This window comes from Rhipicephalus microplus, chromosome 3, assembly GCF_043290135.1.
Source record: "Rhipicephalus microplus isolate Deutch F79 chromosome 3, USDA_Rmic, whole genome shotgun sequence".
In the NCBI taxonomy this organism is placed as follows: Eukaryota; Metazoa; Arthropoda; class Arachnida; order Ixodida; family Ixodidae; genus Rhipicephalus; species Rhipicephalus microplus.
Window position 1 is genome coordinate 141,983,874 of NC_134702.1, and position 18,576 is coordinate 142,002,449.

The following is an 18,576-nucleotide window of genomic DNA, read 5'->3' on the forward strand; positions in this document are numbered from 1 at the left end:
GAGGCGGAATTTCTTGAGAGCCATATTATTAGTATACTCTATGTGAGCAGTCCAGCTTAGATCTGAAGTGAGTAATACACCCAGATTCCTAAATGACGTGACTTTTTCTATTATCGAATCGTTTATTTTATAATAGCTATAGCCTGCAGAAGCGATATTGGTAAACATGTGCTTGGTTTTTTCGACATTAGTTTCCATTTGCCATTTGCTGCATCATTCCCCTAACCTGGTAAGATCCTCTTTTTCCTTTAAACAACGCAATCATCCGCGAAAAGACAAATTGATGAACTTATGTTATATGCAATGTCATTAATGTATACTAAAAAGAGAAGAGGACCCAGCACACTGCCTTGTGGTAAAACAGATGTTACTCGGGTAGGATGAGATATGCAGTTGTTAAGTTTAACTGACTGAGACCTGTTGTTTATAAACTCTTGTATCCATGCAGTCGTTTTCTGGTCGAGGCAGAGGTGACGTATTTTTAACATTAGCCGGTTATGAGGAACACGATCAAAAGCCTTAGAAAAGTCTATGAAAAGTGCGTCGATGCGCTTCTTCGCACTTTCGTTCTTACTCTCGTGTTTTGATGTCACAAGGTTGCTATTTAAATAGCTGGCATTACACTCAGTGCTTTTAGGCAAAAACCAATGAACATGCCTTGACGGCTATTGATCCATGCAGACCTTAAAAAGGCCCGCGTGAGCACGTTATTACTCTCAAGCGTGACGTGTCTTGCGAACAAGACCAAACGCCCACAAGGCAGAAAAATACAGTAGTGTCAAAGATAACATCAAAGAACGTATATATATATATATATATATATATATATATATATATATATATTGTTAAGGCGTTTAATAGCCGGTCCACAGCGAGCAAGCACAATGGCGACAGTAACGGCCAAGCACGGGCTCTCAGTGTGAGCGGCGTTCTTGTTGGGTAGCCCCACTAGAGGGTACTCAAGAGTTCGACCCATTTCATAGTTCGGAGGCTTCGCTACAATTACCCCGGGGTCGAAGAGGGAGCCGCCTGGCGACCTAACAGCTTGTTACTATGAGGGGGTCATAATAAGCCTTCAGGCGCTCCACATTGACGATGTCTCGCCCACGGCGGCGCATGTCCGAAGATTGTTCAACGGGTTCGATCAGATAGTTGACGGGTGAGGTGCGCTCGATGACACGGTAGGGGCCTTCGTATTTGGGACGTAGTTTGGAAGAGAGGCCAGCGGCAGAGGTCGGGATCGAGATCCATACAAGCGCACCAGGAAGGAACGTGGGCTCAGAAGTGGTGCTGGCATCACGGATACTCTTCTGCCGCTCTTTCTCTTGCGTCGTAAAAGTCTTGGCAAGCTCGCGACACTCTTCAGCAAGCCTGGCTGTCTCGGAAATAGGTTTACACTCAGATGGATCCGGCGTGTACGGGAGTATCGTGTCCATGGTGTGCGACGGGTGCCTTCCGTACAGCAAGTAGAAAGGTGAAAAACCAGTCGTGCTCTGAGGGGCGGTGTTGTAGGCGTAGGTGACGAAGGGCAGTATATTATCCCAATTAGTGTGGTTGGCAGCGACGTACATAGAAAGCATGTCGCCGAGGGTGCGGTTAAAGCGTTCGGTGAGGCCATTCGTCTGTGGGTGGTAAGCAGTAGTTTTGCGGTGGACAGAATGGCACTCCGTCAGAATGGCTTCGACGACTTCCGACAAGAAGACACGGCCTCGATCGCTGAGAAGCTCTTGGGGTGGTCCGTGGCGCAGTATAAATCGATGCAGCAGGAAGGACGCAACATCGCGCGCAGCAGCCGCAGGGAGAGCGGCGGTTTCGGCGTATCGCGTTAAATGGTCAACGGCAACGATGGCCCAGCGGTTACCAGCCGACGTCAGAGGAAGTGGTCCATACAAATCGATACCTACGCGCCCAAAGGGACGGTCAGGGCAAGGTAACGGTTGTAGACTGGCGTGCGACATGTGAGCTGACGGTTTACGGCGTTGGCAAGTGAGGCAAGAGCGAACGAACTGCTGCACATAGCGGTACATCCCGCGCCAGAAGTAGCGTTGTCGAATGCGATGGTAGGTTTTGAATACCCCAGAGTGCGCGCATTGCGGATCAGAATGGAAGGATTCACATATCTCTGACCGCAGACTGCGGGGTATCACGAGTAACCACTGCCGGCCGTCGGCGTCGTAATTGCGTCGGTGTAGAAGGCCATCACGAATGGCGAAATGGCGAGCTTGACGACGCAATGCACGCGTGGATGGCGTTGCGGATGGATCAGACAGCAAGTCGATCAGCGGGCCGATCCAATTATCCTTTCGCTGTTCGGTAGCGATTATGTCAACGTCAATGGCAGAAACAGCAGCCGAAGATACTGAGCAGAGCACATCACCTTCAGGCAGAGGGGAGCGCGAGAGGGCGTCGGCATCAGCATGCTGGCGTCCATTGCGGTACAGCACGCGGATGTCGTAGTCTTGTAAACGAAGAGCCCAACGGGCGAGACGGCCTGAGGGATCCTTCAATGATGAAAGCCAGCATAGTGCATGATGGTCGGTGACGACATCGAATGGGCGACCATACAAATACGGTCGAAACTTTGTAAGAGCCCAGACGATCGCCAGGCACTCTTTCTCCGTGACGGTGTAGTTTGTCTCAGCTCTCGTGAGCGTACGGCTTGCATATGCTACGACATATTCAGGGAATCCGGGTTTGCGCTGCGCCAGGACAGCGCCGAGGCCTACACCGCTGGCGTCTGTGTGCACCTCCGTCGGGGCCGTAGGGTCGTAGTGGCGTAGAATGGGAGGAGATGTCAACACATGGCGGAGCTTCGCGAACGCGTCGTCGCACTCAGACGACCACGAATTGAGGGACCCGTTACTTCCAAGGAGCTTCGTCAGCGGTGATATGATCGTGGCAAAGTTTCGTATGAAGCGTCGGAAGTACGAGCACAGGCCCACGAAACTACGCAGTTCTTTGACGGACGCAGGTTTGGGGAATTCGGCCACGGCCCGAAGCTTGGCTGGGTCAGGAAGAATGCCATCCTTGGACACGACGTACCCAAGGATGGTGAGTTGCCGTGCTGCAAAGCGGCACTTCTTCAGATTTAGTTGCAAGCCGGCATTGCTGACACGTGCAAAAACTTCTTTCAGACGTTGGAGGTGCGTAGAGAAATCTGGAGCGAACACAACAACGTCATCGAGGTAACACAAGCACGTGTGCCATTTCAAGTTGCGCAGAACGGTGTCCATCATGCGCTCAAAGGTCGCAGGTGCATTACATAGACCAAACGGCATGACGTTGAATTCGTACAAGCCGTCGGGTGTGATGAACGCAGTCTTCGGTCGAGCGTCATCAGCCATGGGTACTTGCCAGTACCCCGAGCGCAGATCGAGAGAAGAAAAAAATTCGGCTCCGTGAAGGCTGTCAATTGCGTCATCGATGCGCGGCAGTGGGTAAACATCCTTGCGAGTGATCTTATTGAGCCGTCTGTAGTCTACACAGAACCGCGCAGAACCATCTTTCTTCGCAACAAGAACAACAGGAGACGCCCATGGACTGTCCGAGGGCCGAATAACGTCGCGTCTGAGCATATCATCAACCTGCTCGTTAATTTCCCGACGTTCAGCAGGCGACACGCGGTAGGGACGTTGCCGTAATGGTGGATGGGCACCAGTGTCGATACGATGCGTAACAGCGGACGCACGACCGAGAGAACTTCGCCCGACATCGAAAGAAGAACGATATTCTCGCAACAGGTTCAGAAGCTGGGAACGCTGTACCGACGTGAGGTTGTCATCAATGCAAGGGCCAAATACATCAGGAGATGACGAATCAGAAGTGGAAACAGCACTGATGGTACGCAAAGTGGGACAACGCGAGTCATCAGGTACGTCCAGGACTTGTGCGTCATCCACTGGTTCCACTCTGCCGAGACATTCCCCTCGAACCAAGGTAACAGTGTACGGGGATGGGTTGGTCACGAAAATAGAGGCGTTGCCCTGGGTGATTTGCACGGTCGCGAAAGGTACTAGCAACCCTTTCCTTCGGCAAGCACGGTCGGATGGCGAAACGAGTGCAATTGTGTCGGAGAGTCCAGCGCAGTACACAGATACACCCATCGTGGAGCTTGGAGGCACTATGGTATCGTCTTTCACGAGAATCTTGCTCACTTTCGAAGAACTGTCTTCCGGCGTCAAATGCGAGAAGGGGGAGAGTTCAATTTCGGCGGCGGCACAATGGATGACGGCGTCGTTGCGGGAGAGAAAATCCCACCCCAGGATGACGTCATGAGAGCATGCGGGAATGATGATGAATTGGGCGACATACAGAACGTCCTGAACGACAACGCGAGCTGTGCACCCTGCTGTAGGATGGATACGATGCAAACCGGCGGTACGAAGGGACAATCCAGAAATTGGCGTCGTCACTTTACGAAGCAAGCGGCAAAATGTTTCGTCCATAACGGATACTGCAGCTCCTGTGTCAATAAGAGCAGATGCGTGAACACCGTCCACAAGCACGTCAATGACATTAGATGGGCGGCTCTGAGGGCTTTCACAATGCGATAGCATCGCAGTCCTTGCCTCGGGGACTGCGACGACTAGTTTTCCCGCTCGTGAGCAGCTGAACTTGGCCGCATGGGAGACGGGGAACGACGTCGTGGAGACGGTGACCTACGAGAAGATGAAGATAGGCGAGTTGGCGGTGGCATAGACGGCGTTTCCTCGTGATAGGTACCCCTAATCTGTCCAGCAACAGGTGACGAGATATGGGGCGTCTGTACGCGAGTGCAATAACGCGCTACGTGGCCGGCGTAACCGCAGGCAAAGCAAATGGGCCGGTTGTCGGATGTGCGCCATCGGTTCGCCGGGGTAGGTCTTGTCCATGACGCAAGAGCCGATGGACGGAACGGTGGCTGGAAAGGCTGCAGGGGGTGCTGGAGCTGAGTCTGAGAGGTCACGTCAACATACGTAGCCGGCATACCCGCTGCAAAGGATGGAGGTCGTGCGGCAGCTTCGGCGTAAGTCAGTAGGGCGGGCGCTTGAACGACTGGAGGCGGCCTGGCGACCACTTGGGCGTAACTTGGGGGTACAGGAGCCGGAAGCTGTTGTGGGTGGTACGCAGGCATAACCTCCGCTATTTCCTGCTCAATCGCTCGGCGGATGGGGGGGGAAATGGTAGTGGCCGATTGTTGAGCAGCCGGTGGGTGGGCGAAGGGCAGGAGAGAGGACTGCCGTGCGATTTCCTCACGTATGAAGGACTTGAGGCCTGCCAGCAGTGCCACCTGGTCACAGCTCGCCTCCAAGCCTGCAAGCCCTGCATCTCGTGGTGTGGAGCGACGGGTCATCGAACGCTGCCGGCGGAGCTCCTCGTAGCTCTGGCACAGCGTGATGACCTCAGCTACTGTGCCTGGGTTTTTGGCCAGCAGCATCGTGAAGGCATCATCAGCAATGCCCTTCATGACGTTCCGGATCTTGTCTGATTCGGACATGCTGTCGTTGCATTTCTTGCATAGGTCCAAGACGTCTTCAATGTAGCTGGTGAATGATTCACCGGCCTGCTGAGCGCGTTCGCGTAAGCGCTGCTCGGCTTGCAGCTTACGAACGGCAGGGCGGCCAAAAACGTTGGTGATAGCGGTCTTAAAATCGGACCAGGTTGCGAAATCAGACGCGTGGTTGTTATACCACATGCCGGCCACACCCGCGAGGTAGAAAACCAGGTTGCCGAGTTTACCTGCCTCGTCCCAATGATTGGGGACGCTGACGCGTTCGTACATGACGAGCCAGTCCTCGACGTCGGTGCCATCCGCGCCGGTGAAAACAGGTGGGTCGCGGATGCGGGGGACACCGGAACATGGCGTCGGCGCAGGAGGAAGCGTTTGCTGAGCGGCGTCTTGTTGCATGGTTGAAGGCACGGTACGGGATCTAAGCTCCAAGGGCATCGAATGTGAACCAAAGATGTTTGAAGGGCACAGCACTCTCCACCAAAATGTTAAGGCGTTTAATAGCCGGTCCACAGCGAGCAAGCACAATGGCGACAGTAACGGCCAAGCACGGGCTCTCAGTGTGAGCGGCGTTCTTGTTGGGTAGCCCCACTAGAGGGTACTCAAGAGTTCGACCCATTTCATAGTTCGGAGGCTTCGCTACAATATATATATATATTGTCACGTGCGTCCCGCGAAAAAGACGAAGGCGACAGCGCATACGCGCATCTGCACGCTTTTATGCAGAATGCAACAACGACAAAGATGAGGAACTCTCTCTCACGCGGTTAACAAAAAGACCGACCCGCTGCTGTTTTCTCAGCGTCTTCTAGTACGACCTCTCTCTTGACGTCGGGACACTGGTGGAGGTGCTGAGGCCTGCAACCTGATGCAAGAAAGCGTTGTTCGGGACCGTACACCCAGTCCGGAGCCTCAACGTCTTGTTGCGACTCCAGTACACCGATTCAGCCGGCGCCTATTAGGCCTAAGCCCAGAACTCTTGTGGGCATCTCCTGTTACCAACATGGCGGCCCCTTCAGCGTCTGCGAATCTTCCCCCGGCCCCGGCCCAAACGACTCACCCTTACCAGGTAACTTTTGAGACTCCTCGTGTTCCCGAAGTCTTCCGTGGAGAACCGTATGAAGATGTCGAGGACTGGCTCGACCAGTTCGAGCGGACCGCTGTGGTGAATCGTTGGAGCGTGCAAGAAAAACTTGGCCGTGCCTACTTCGCAATGGAAAATAGCGCTCGCACATGGTACGAGAACAGGGAGCCTACTTTCCAAACCTGGGACGATTTCCGCCAAAAGCTTCTCGAGACGTTCCTGAGTGCGGACCGACGGGATCTCGCACAACAGATGATCGAAGCCCGCATGCAAAAGCCGAACGAAAGCGTGGCCATGTTCGCTGAGGATATGGTCCGCCTATTTCGCCGCGCTGACCCTGACATGCCCGAGGCAAGGAAAGTTCGTCATCTGATGCGGGGAGTTAAGGAACCGCTTTTCGCCGGCCTTGTACGAAATCCGCCAACAACAGTGGATGAATTCATCAAAGAGGCGACTGTCATTGAGCGGGCGCTCCGGCAACGATGCCGCCACTTTGACCGCCTGCCCGACCAAACGCCTGTTGGTGCCGCCGCTCAAAACGCTGCCGTTTCCGAAAACTCTTTACGGCAAATGATTCGACAAATCCTGCGGGAAGAGCTGCGGGCCCTCGGCCTTCCGTCTACCGATCCCCCAGTTGCTTCTGTTGCAGAAATCGTGCGCCAGGAACTACGGCAAGCCTTTCCATCACCGGCGCCACCACCCGAACCACGTCCACTGTCCTATGCTGATGCCGTCCGCCGTCATCCGCCTGCCCCAGAAGAACAACCCTTTCAGCCACGGCCCGTTACCTTGCCGTGGTGGCAGCGTGAACCTATGCGGCGACCACCAGTACGTCGGACCGACTTGTGGCGCACTGCCGACCGTCGACCCCTTTGTTTCAACTGCGGCGAACCAGGCCACATCTCGCGCTACTGCCGTCATCGAGAAACCCGGTTTGTAAACTTTTCTCGGCCCGCTTCTTTTTACTCTGAAGACCCTCGTGACCATGGTGCTGATCACCTACCGACCAACCAAGCGTCTTCACCAAGTCGTCGCTGGCGGTCTCCCTCACCTGCACGAGGTCAGAATTCCCCGAATCGCCAAAGATACGCGGACGCCATCAGAAACCCCTCCCCAAGCCCGTGCCAGGGAAACTAACTGCCGCGACCTCCGGGGGCAAGGTTGCCAATTGCCGAGACGCCAAAAAGACCCCCTTGCCTCTACACAAAGACGACGTGACGACGGTGATGACGAAGACGACAACAACCACGAGTACTACTGCCAATGAATTTGTACGTGCCGACCTCAGCGTTATTATAGACGGACACCACGTAACAGCACTGGTTGACACTGGTGCTGACTTCTCTATTATGCGACAAGAGCTCGCCGACCGCCTTAAGAAGGTTAAGACGCCGTGGAGTGGGCCGAGCATAAGGAGTGCTGGTGGGCAGCTAATGACGCCAACCGGTAAATGCACCGCTCGGCTCGTAATCGATGATTCGAACTTCGTCGCCACATTTGTCATTTTACCGGACTGTTGTAAAGAGTTAATTTTGGGTATGGATTTTCTGCGAGAGTACGGTGCTGTCATCAACATCCCAGAACGTATCGTGACCTTTTCCTCCCATCCTTACGTCGACGCCACCACTGAAGAACAACTGCAACGTTTACGTGTAGCCGATGATGTGATGCTCCTGCCGAGATCTTGCTGCCTTGTGTCGGTGTTGTGTGAATGGCCGTGCCGTAAGGAGGTGATAGCGGAGCGAATAGACACGCTATTGCTTACGCAAGGTGTTTCCATAGCGAGAGGCATTCTGGCACTAATTGATGGGCGGGCAGAAGTCCTCATCACCAACTTCAGCAACGAGCGTCGTCACATCCAGAAGGGCACCACGATTGCCTACTACGACGACGTGGACCAAGCCAGAGATTGCTTCGCTTTGCAACCGGACGAAGCGACCATCCCAGCCTCGACACCTTTGTCTGTCAACATTTGCTCAAACCTGTCAGCCTCGGAAAAACAGCGCCTACTAGAGCTGATACACCAGTTCAAAAATTGTTTTTCGTGCACGTCGAAAGTCAAGCAAACACCACTGACACGGCACCGAATCATCATTGAAGAAAACACGAGACCGATCCGTCAAAACCCATACCGTGTGGCTCCGAAAGAACGTGAGGAGATCCAAAAGCAAGTTCAGAAGATGCTCCAAGATGACGTAATACAGCCTTCCAAGAGTCCTTGGGCATCCCCCGTGGTATTGGTTAAAAAGAAAGACGGCAGCTTGCGTTTCTGTATAGATTACCGCAAGTTAAACCAAGTAACGAAGAAAGACGTCTACCCACTGCCACGTATAGATGACTCTCTTGATCGGCTGCGGCATGCACGCTATTTCTCATCGATGGACCTGCGAAGTGGCTATTGGCAAATAGAGGTCGACGAGAGAGACCGTGAGAAAACTGCTTTCGTGACGCCCGACGGTCTTTATGAATTTAAAGTGCTTCCATTCGGGTTATGCTCAGCGCCAGCCACTTTTCAGCGTTTAATGGACACTGTGCTATCAGGACTTAAGTGGCAGACATGCTTGGTTTATCTAGACGACGTTGTCGTCTTCTCAGCTACATTCGAGGAACACCTAAGTCGATTATTCGCAGTTCTACAAGCTATACGTTCGGCTGGCCTGACTTTAAAGCCAGAGAAGTGCCATTTCGGTTTCAACGAACTTTGCTTCTTAGGCCACGTGGTCAGCCACGAAGGTGTTCGACCTGACCCGGACAAAATCGACGCTGTCGCAAAGTTTCCCGCACCGCATGACAAAAGAGCAGTGAGACGCTTCTTAGGCCTCTGCGCTTATTACCGACGATTCATCGCCAACTTTTCGTCTATTGCGGCGCCTCTGACGCGGCTCACACGAGAGGATGTCCCCTTTCTTTGGAGCGAAAAGGAACAAACAGCGTTCAACGAATTACGCCAACGCCTCCAAACACCTCCGGTTCTGGCACACTTTGACCAGGAAGCGCCAACAGCACTTCACACCGACGCAAGCAATGTAGGCCTGGGCGCCGTACTGATACAATGGCAAGATAACTCCGAGAAAGTGATAGCCTATGCCAGCAGAGCTCTCTCTCGCACGGAAGAGAACTACTCGACTACCGAGAAAGAGTGCCTCGCCGTGGTTTGGGCGGTTCTCAAATTTCGACCGTATCTGTACGGCCGCTCATTCAAGGTCGTCAGTGATCACCACTCGCTTTGCTGGCTCACTAACTTGAAAGACCCATCCGGCCGTTTAGCACGCTGGAGCCTTCGGCTTCAGGAGTTTGATATGACCATTATTTATAAATCAGGGAAGAAGCACACCGACGCAGACTGTCTCTCGCGGTCACCCGTGTAGCCTGCCGCTATTAATGACGAGTCTATGGACGCCGCATTCTTGGGAGTCATCAACGCGGCCACTATCTCACAAGAGCAGCGCCGTGACCCTGACCTGCTTTCGCTTATTGATTTCTTAGAAGGACGACGGGAAGACGTGCCGCGAATTTTTGCGAGAGGAGTGCCATCTTTTTGTTTAAGGAACGACGTCCTATACAAGAAAAACTTTTCTCCCACCGGCAGCCCATACTTGCTCGTCGTCCCTGCATCACTGCGAAAAGAAATTCTGGAAGCCTGCCATGATGAAGTCACCTCTGGTCATCTCGGTTACACTCGAACATTGTCCCGTCTGCAAAACAGTTACTACTGGCCTAACCTACCTGCTGCTGTAAAACATCACGTCCAAACATGTGCCGACTGTCAAAGACGCAAAGCACCACCCGGCAGGCCGGCAGGCTTATTACATTCCGTTCAAGTACCAGCAAAGCCATTCGCCCAAATCGGAATGGATTTCCTGGGCCCATTCCCAACTTCTACCACAGGAAACAGATGGATCATTGTCGCCACTGATTACTTGTCTCGCTACGCAGAAACTAAAGCCATGCCGAGGGCCACAGCAAGCGGCTCATTTCTTCATAGAAAACGTCGTCCTTCGGCATGGTGCTCCAACAGTTCTCATCACGGATAGAGGAACTGCGTTCGTGGCAGAACTTTTGGAGTCGGTTCTCAGGCTCAGTGGTACAGCTCACCGGCGAACAACGGCGTACCACCCACAAACAAACGGACTAACAGAGCGGCTTAATAAGACCCTCGCAGACATGCTCTGCACGTATGTCGACACAGAACACAAGAACTGGGACGAAATCTTGCCTTATGTGACCTTCGCCTATAATACTGCCCGGCAGGAAACTACCAGAATGACGCCGTTTAGTTTAATACACGGGCGCGAAGTCACTACAACGTTGGACGCTATGCTGCCGCACGAGTGTGACGACACTCACGCTGACGCCGAAGAATTTGGTCAGCGTGCCGAAGAAGCCAGACAGTTAGCCCGCGTGCGTATTTATCACCAGCAACACAAAGATGCGAAACGGTACGACCTACGACATAAATTGATAACCTACAAACCAGGCGACAAGGTATGGGTCTGGATCCCAATACGTCGACGCGGACTTTCAGAAAAGCTATTACGACGATACTTTGGCCCATATCGAGTCACCCGACGATTGAACGACATCAACTACGAAGTTATTCCTGACGGCAATTGCAGTTCCAGTCGCCGAAACTGCGCACCCGAAATCGCGCATGTCATCCGGATGAAACCCTACTTGTCCAGCTAACTCTCGTTTGTCCTGTGCGTGCCGGTGCATATGTGCGTTTTTATAAGTAGAGTGCCTTGGCTACGCATCGGGACGATGCCATTTTTGGAGGGAGGCAAATGTCACGTGCGTCCCGCGAAAAAGACGAAGGCGACAGCGCATACGCGCATCTGCACGCTTTTATGCAGAATGCAACAACGACAAAGATGAGGAACTCTCTCTCACGCGGTTAACAAAAAGACCGACCCGCTGCTGTTTTCTCAGCGTCTTCTAGTACGACCTCTCTCTTGACGTCGGGACATATATATATATATATATATATATATATATATATATATATATATATATATATATATATGTGTGTGTGTGTGTGTGTGTGTGTGTGTGTGTGTGTGTGTGTGTGTGTGTGTGTGTGTGTGTGTGTGTGTGTGTGTGTGTGTGTGTGTGTGTGTGTGTGTGTGTGTGTGTGTGTGTGTGTGTGTGTGTGTGTGTGTGTGTGTGTGTGTGTGTGTGTGTGTGTGTGTGTGTGTGTGTGTGTGTGTGTGTGTGGAAAAATAACAGCCAGGCCTTAAATAACCTGCCTTAATTTTTTTCCAAAAAATTGTCAGTTGAACAAGCTAGTGAACCTTGTATTTCCCTGCAAAGATTTCAGCATAAAGAAGCAGTAATATTCTAAGACTAGGTAACGTTATACAAAAACTATTCCGGCATACATTACACCTTGTACTGGCCATAGATTTCGATTTCCGTAATGAGCTGGATACCTACATATGGTTGTTTCAATGTACAGAAGTGAATTACTGCTGTTGGTGCTGACTATATTATTTTTTTTAGAATCAGGTAAGCTACTTTTTTTAGAAAGAAGCAATCAGACAGTATTTTATATTGGTATATTTAAAATCATTTAGTTTGCCACTAGGTTTTCTCACAGCTCCGACCTCGTAGTGATATTTTGCTGAAATATAATGCTAACATTGATTTCCTTACAGCAAGAGCACTAAATCAGTGATCACAAAGTCGGCGCATATTATCGTCCGATTAAAGAGAAATAATTTTTAAGATTTTTTTTGTTGTGTGCGGTTTACATTTCTTGAAAATCACGTAATTCGATATCTCACTTTTGCGTGAAAAATACACATGATTCACCCATGTAAACTGCAACGATTTTAGTTCTTTCTTGTAGCGCAATCATTGAGATTTTTTTCACTTGCAGTTGAAGGTCACCAATGACAAACTTACGGCAAAATTGCTGCTGAAACGTGTGAATAGTTGTCATTTGCAATAAAATCTTGCGTACATGTTTGGATATTGATGTCGGACACGATATCAATATCGTACTTATGTGATGTACTTTGCAGAAATTATATACGCTAGCGCTTTGATTTGATTAGCATTTTCTTGGCAGTTGGAAAAAAATTTACTCACATCCTGAATGCCTAAAAGGTCTACCAAAAAAAGGTGGTTTGCATGACTTAGCTCAGCTCATATGCAAACGGGAATGGGCCATCATTTCATTTTGAGAAGGCTGCTTGAGGTGCAGAGAAGTTTTCTAGGAATGCGAAGTTCGGAGAACACATGCTGCCAGGCCCTCCAAAACGCCATGGTGCTGAAATCTTCAAAGGTTGGTCACGCTGGCTGATTGGTATGCAGCCATGGACTGCTCAACCAAATCCTCTAAACGTAGTAGGGCATCCCAATCCTTCTAGGTCTTTCGGTTCTCTTGGGTTCACGAAGGAGGATTCAACGGGCAGTGTGAAAGGATAAGTGGATAGCGAAAGTGTGAGATACATGGCACAGAGTACTGGCTGAATTGATGAAAAGTGCGATGGAATGAGAGGAGAGAGAAGAGTTTCAGTTTGTAGCTGGTATCAGAGGGTTGCCTGTAGGTAGCTGAGTGAATTGTGTAGTGGAAGACATAGCTGACGCACAGCCTTATGGGCCTGAGTAAACTGGTCGAATGTGTGCACGCTGGTTTTGTTATCATATGAAAAGTGGATATAATATAAAGGCAAATGCCTTGCTGCATTGTATTATTTTCAAACAGAACGGTTGGGAAAACAATAAAGTCCTTATATCACCTTATTATGAAGATAAACACGTTTTTTAGCAGTTTACACCCACTAAGAAACAATCGATGAGCAACTCGCAGTGTAATTGATAAATCATTATGCGGACTTCGGAAAAACTTCAAAAGTACGTTCCCTGATGCAGAAAAGGTACTATTTAGGTGTTCGGTAGGAATGAAGTTATGTTTCTATATTCAAATGGTTCCCCAAGCCACATATGCGAGGAAAAGTGGTACAGCAAAGCAAACAGTTTATCTTTGATACTCGCTTTAATTAAAATTGCTGCAAAAGAAGTTTGACAAATTAAATAAAAGATGGTTCTAAACAGAGAAAATTGATTTACTGCATTTTCAGTGGATGAAAAATTTGTACGTGATGGGTTTCGACATGATTTTTAAAATATTGGGTACACGACTCAGGCATTGCGAAAAACGTCATGCTAGTGCCGTCATACTACATTACAGAATTTTGTGTCGTGCGAATGAATACTAAATTTGAAGCAATTCTAAACAACTGCAGGCACTTCGACCATTTCTCTGTCTATCTATCTATGTACCTATCTATCATTCTATCTATCTATCCGCCTACATCTGGGCGCTCTCGTGTTCACCGCTTCAACTTGGGGTCTACCAATATTAGTATGGGAAAGTAAGATGGTTTGACAAATACGAATGGCTGCTCGTGAAATGAATAACGTAAATATTTTATCACGTACGTTGTCAAAACATTTGCTTCAAATACGCGGGGCACAAACTTGAATACCACGATCCGTCGTATGCGCCAAATTGGCACGAAGAGACATTGGCAATTTGAATGCATGAGTGCTAAGACAAAATTACGTCAGCACTGTTGACCCAAGGAATGTAATTATTATATATCAGGACCCCAACAGTCATCGACACCAAGCATTCTGCGTAGCAATCAAGTATTCTATGACGGAGCCATGCCAGGTCTCGGAAGCCGTTTGGGAAGAGACCCTATGCGGGTGTAATACTGTTGCGGCGTAAAGTTGGGCTCCCTAGCTTTATATCCATTACATATGTATGTAGCGTAAGGCAAAGAGACGCGAAGGCAGCTGACGTGACCATGCTGATATCGTAATTTCATTAGAAACTGCTGGTTCGGAGTGGCGGCAAGGACTCCAAGAGCATAAGCTCGTCCCTTGGCTCGCGCCTCGACATGTCAGCATGAGGTGCGCGAGAGGCGCGGTGCGTTCATTGGAAAATAGTGATGTGGATGATTTGCGTTGATGATGAGGCTATAGCTTACAGAACGCGTTTTCATTCGCCTCATCTATTCAGCCTGCTCTTAACCCACACTACCTCGGGCCCTCTCCTGCACTGGAAGAACGCCCGTCGACATTTATTGCGGATGTTCACAGTGAACCTGACACCATTGCCCTGGAGCAACCGATCCAGCCTACTGTTAGACTACTCTCCCAGTTGCATGTTTCTATCCAGTTCCACATGTCTCGGTTTCAGACAGTGCGAGCAGAGTTTCCTGGCAGCGCTGATCTAGTTCACTGACCATACATCTCTCTAGAGGGTGAAGCTCTGTACTACCATCAAAATTGACTGGATCGCATGGCGAAGGTAGACGAGGTCAGGCGCTTTCTCTAGTGGCGTAGCAGCAAGGCTCGTACGAAGGGTGCAGACAAAGAAGCAAGAGGTTGTTATGTTTAGGCTAGGCTGCTAAAATTATGCGTCGAGTCGTTTTCCTATGTGTGCTACTCCTGTTATACAGGCATCTCGTCTAGTCAGCCCAAACACAAGCTGGGTCATCACATCCGTTATAGGCTACGTTGCTTTCTGCCAATGTGGCCTACAACACCACGCATGACACAATATCAAGTCGGCGCTTCTGGCTAGCGCTCTCACAGGTCACTGCTAAACACCACGATGACCCCGACGCTTGCTTTCAATGACCAAATCTCCTCGTCTTTCTCGGTATTCTCATTTACTGGTATAAACTTGCATGCTTCGATTCAAATCAGATTATTTGGCAATGTTTCAAAGGCGAGCATCTTTGTCCACCCAATTCACTTGAGGAACAACTTTCTGTGCGCTATAGGATGGCTTTTGAGTTTGGCTATTTCTCAGCGCCGAAGAATTTACCTTATAGGGTGCACTTCAGTGCCGAACGGAAGCATTTGTGAATGCTTTTTTTCATTCCCGCAGAACATCGAGCGCCTTAAACGCTGTTCGATTAACAACGTCCAGTCCGCAGACCAAGGCACCCTCTCAGACACGCTGAACAGTCCATTCCTCTATGTTCTTCGGGCAGTTCCTAGATTTTGGTCTGAAATTGATTAGGCGTTTTATTTTCTATTACACCATGGTTGCCGCTTTCACCTTAAAGGAGATTTATTTTTGGTGCAACACATCCCTAACAAAAAACCACGAATGATGGGCATAGTGAAACCACTGTCGACCTTTATAGTGGATTAATGTAGTGGTTAGAGGGTTGATGAATAGTGGATATTGGATGAATAGTGGATTAGCTGTAGATGGTGGATAAATATGGATGCTGGATGGGGGTGTGATAGCGGTTCAATCGATGCTGGTTGACTAATAGACAGTGCCTTCGCTGGTCAGATTGTAAATGTTAGATTACGTGGGTAAAAATTCCGCTGTTTTAAAAGCATGTGGCAAGTACAGAAGTGCCTGGCATATTTCGGAATGAAATATTTTTCTTTCTCTTTCTGTTACTTCAAACACCGTATCGCCCTGTTATAAAAAGCACACAAGTGAAGCACAGAACCCAAAGTGTTTGCTTCTGTTCCAATTGTTTTGTCAGGCCAAGCAGGCACAACCATACCCTTTTTGGACAGAGCAACAAGTAGCCTGGTTCAATGAATATTTCATTCACTTTTCAACATTTTTCGTGTTTTGCTTATCCTTTTTTTCTATATAACCTTTTTCTTTAGAAAACCTTGCTCACTGCAGCACGGTTGTTCCTCTGTGGCTCTAATTGAAGGGATTACAAAGAGATATGCATTTTCTAAGCAACTTGAAAAACATTTAAAAACCATCATAAGAAAACTTGAAATTATTGGATTACGTAATATTGCAGAAGCGACAGATTACGCAACACGCTTTTCCATCACTCAAGCACTGCCGACAAGCTGTTCCACTGACGTCGCTGACTTTTTCTTGTATGAAGTCATTCTTCATCACGGTGCTTCGCGGCAGCTGCTTACTGATCGAGGGAGGTACTTCCTTTCACGTGTTGTGGATGACATTCTCCACGCCTGCTCTACTGAAGACAAGCTTACCACCGCTTATCATCTACAGACAAACGGATCGACCGAGCGTCTGAACCGAACGCTGACGCAAATGCTGTCAATGTACGTTTCGCCAGACCACCGTGACTGGGGCAAAGCACTCGCCTTTGTCACCTTTGCGTACAACTCTTCACGGCACGACACAACTAGTTGTTCGCCATTTTATTTGCTATATGGCTGACATGCAGCGTTACCATTTGACACGCTCCTTCCTTCGGCTGCCCCCTTGTCTTCGGAGTACGCCAGCGATGTCGTTTCTCGAGCCCATGAAGCCCATCAGCTTGCCCATGATGGGCTGCACTTGTCGCAAGTGCACCAAAACGACCGTTATGACAGTCGCCACCAAAGGGTGCACTTCCCGCCGGGGTGTCTGGTACTTCTCTGGACACCAAGCTGCCAAGTTGCCTTATCAGAGAAGCTACTACCACACTACCATGGCCCCTACTAAGTGTTACGACAATCAGTGACGTGAACTACGAGAACACACGCCTAAACAACGCCTCTTCAGCCTCCTCACTCCAGACGGACAATGTCTACGTTTTCAGACGCAAACCCTATCACCCTGCTAGTTCGTCATCGCCGTACCAAGCGCCGTGACGGCGCTTTCGCCCCGGGGGAGTGATGTTACGGTGCACTATCGACAGGAGCAAGCGTAGCACTTTGCGAAGAGGACGAAGACGCCTGCGCGTGAGACGCTTGCGCGAGAAGCAAGTCAGCCATTTTATTCGGCTGCCGATTCTCTGTCTACGCTATACTACTAACTTAGATCTCGCCCCGTCACAATATGGCTTACGTACACTGTCCTCTTCGCGCATTGAAATACATTTAGTGAGTATTTGTTGGGGGCATAACACGTTGTTTGACTAGTTGGGTTATAGATGCAGCAGTCACATTTAATCTGGGTGAGGGCAACAGTCGGAACACAGATAAAAACACACACAAGAAGCACATGGTGTGCGCTTTAAGCTTTTCATGTATGTGTTTCTATATTTACACTTGTCGCGTAGTTTAAATGTGTCTTTGATAATACAGTATAATCTCACTACAAATCACTACAACCAATCACTGTTACTGGCCATTGTTGTCTATTTTTTGTGAGCTGCGGTAAACAAAATAGTGTCGGCATTTCGTGCCGGCATGGCACACTGACTGGCCCTCGTAAAAACAGTCCGGCAGACAAAAGCGGGTTAGGTGTGTAGTCAAATAACATCGCCCTCGCAAAACAAACATGTGATGCACTAGCCCTAGCCGACCAAGAAAAAAACATTACGAAACCACAGCCTAAGCTTTCTCACATTACAGCGGAAAATGAAATTCACAGTGAACAATACCGGAAGCCGACCAACAGGATACACAGCTTACCAGATTGACCTCGCGCTGCACTGCTGCTGCCCCTCACCCTTGCCCCAAACTTCCCCACGAAGCCCACCTTCCACGTTTTGTGATCCTTCAAGGCAGATTCTGAACGAATTCCCGTCCTTGCCTAAATGAAGTCTTATCAGTGCACAAGAGTGCTAGCTTAACCAGTGTTGATTATTGCTTCATCATATCACAAAAAGTAAGTTCTAAGGAAACATCGGCCAGTGCAACTTATTTCGCCTCATCGATTCCCAGTCCCATGCTTTGTGCTACAGCACTGAAATCGCTACAGCCCAACTGGGTTGTTCTAGCATTTTTTTCCTTTAGTAATTTTAACCTAAGTGATGGTTGTTAAATAGCTGAGTATTAGGAGCATATTTCTTCTAAAATTTTTTCTCTGCTTTAATTTTCATGGAGGCTCGTGCATTCATCACACATATAGGAGCACCTTCAAGCAGTAGAGATTAGGCTTTTCACATACGTTGAGTGGTAGCAGGTTCAACACAACTGCAAAAACGTTCAGCACCATTGCATTCATTATCACTTGGCCATAAAGAAATAAAAATGCATACCATGCAGAGAGTAGCACTTACAGTCACCTGCTTTTCTGAAGAAAATCTGCTGGCCGAGT

General features: G+C 49.5%; 1 protein-coding gene across 1 annotated transcript in view; it reads right to left on the bottom strand.

Moving 5' to 3' along the window:
* Nucleotides 1–18,576, bottom strand: part of LOC119185430 (uncharacterized) — a 391,205-nt gene that overhangs the window by 74,915 nt on the left and 297,714 nt on the right. The gene's annotated exons all lie outside the window — the stretch shown is intronic.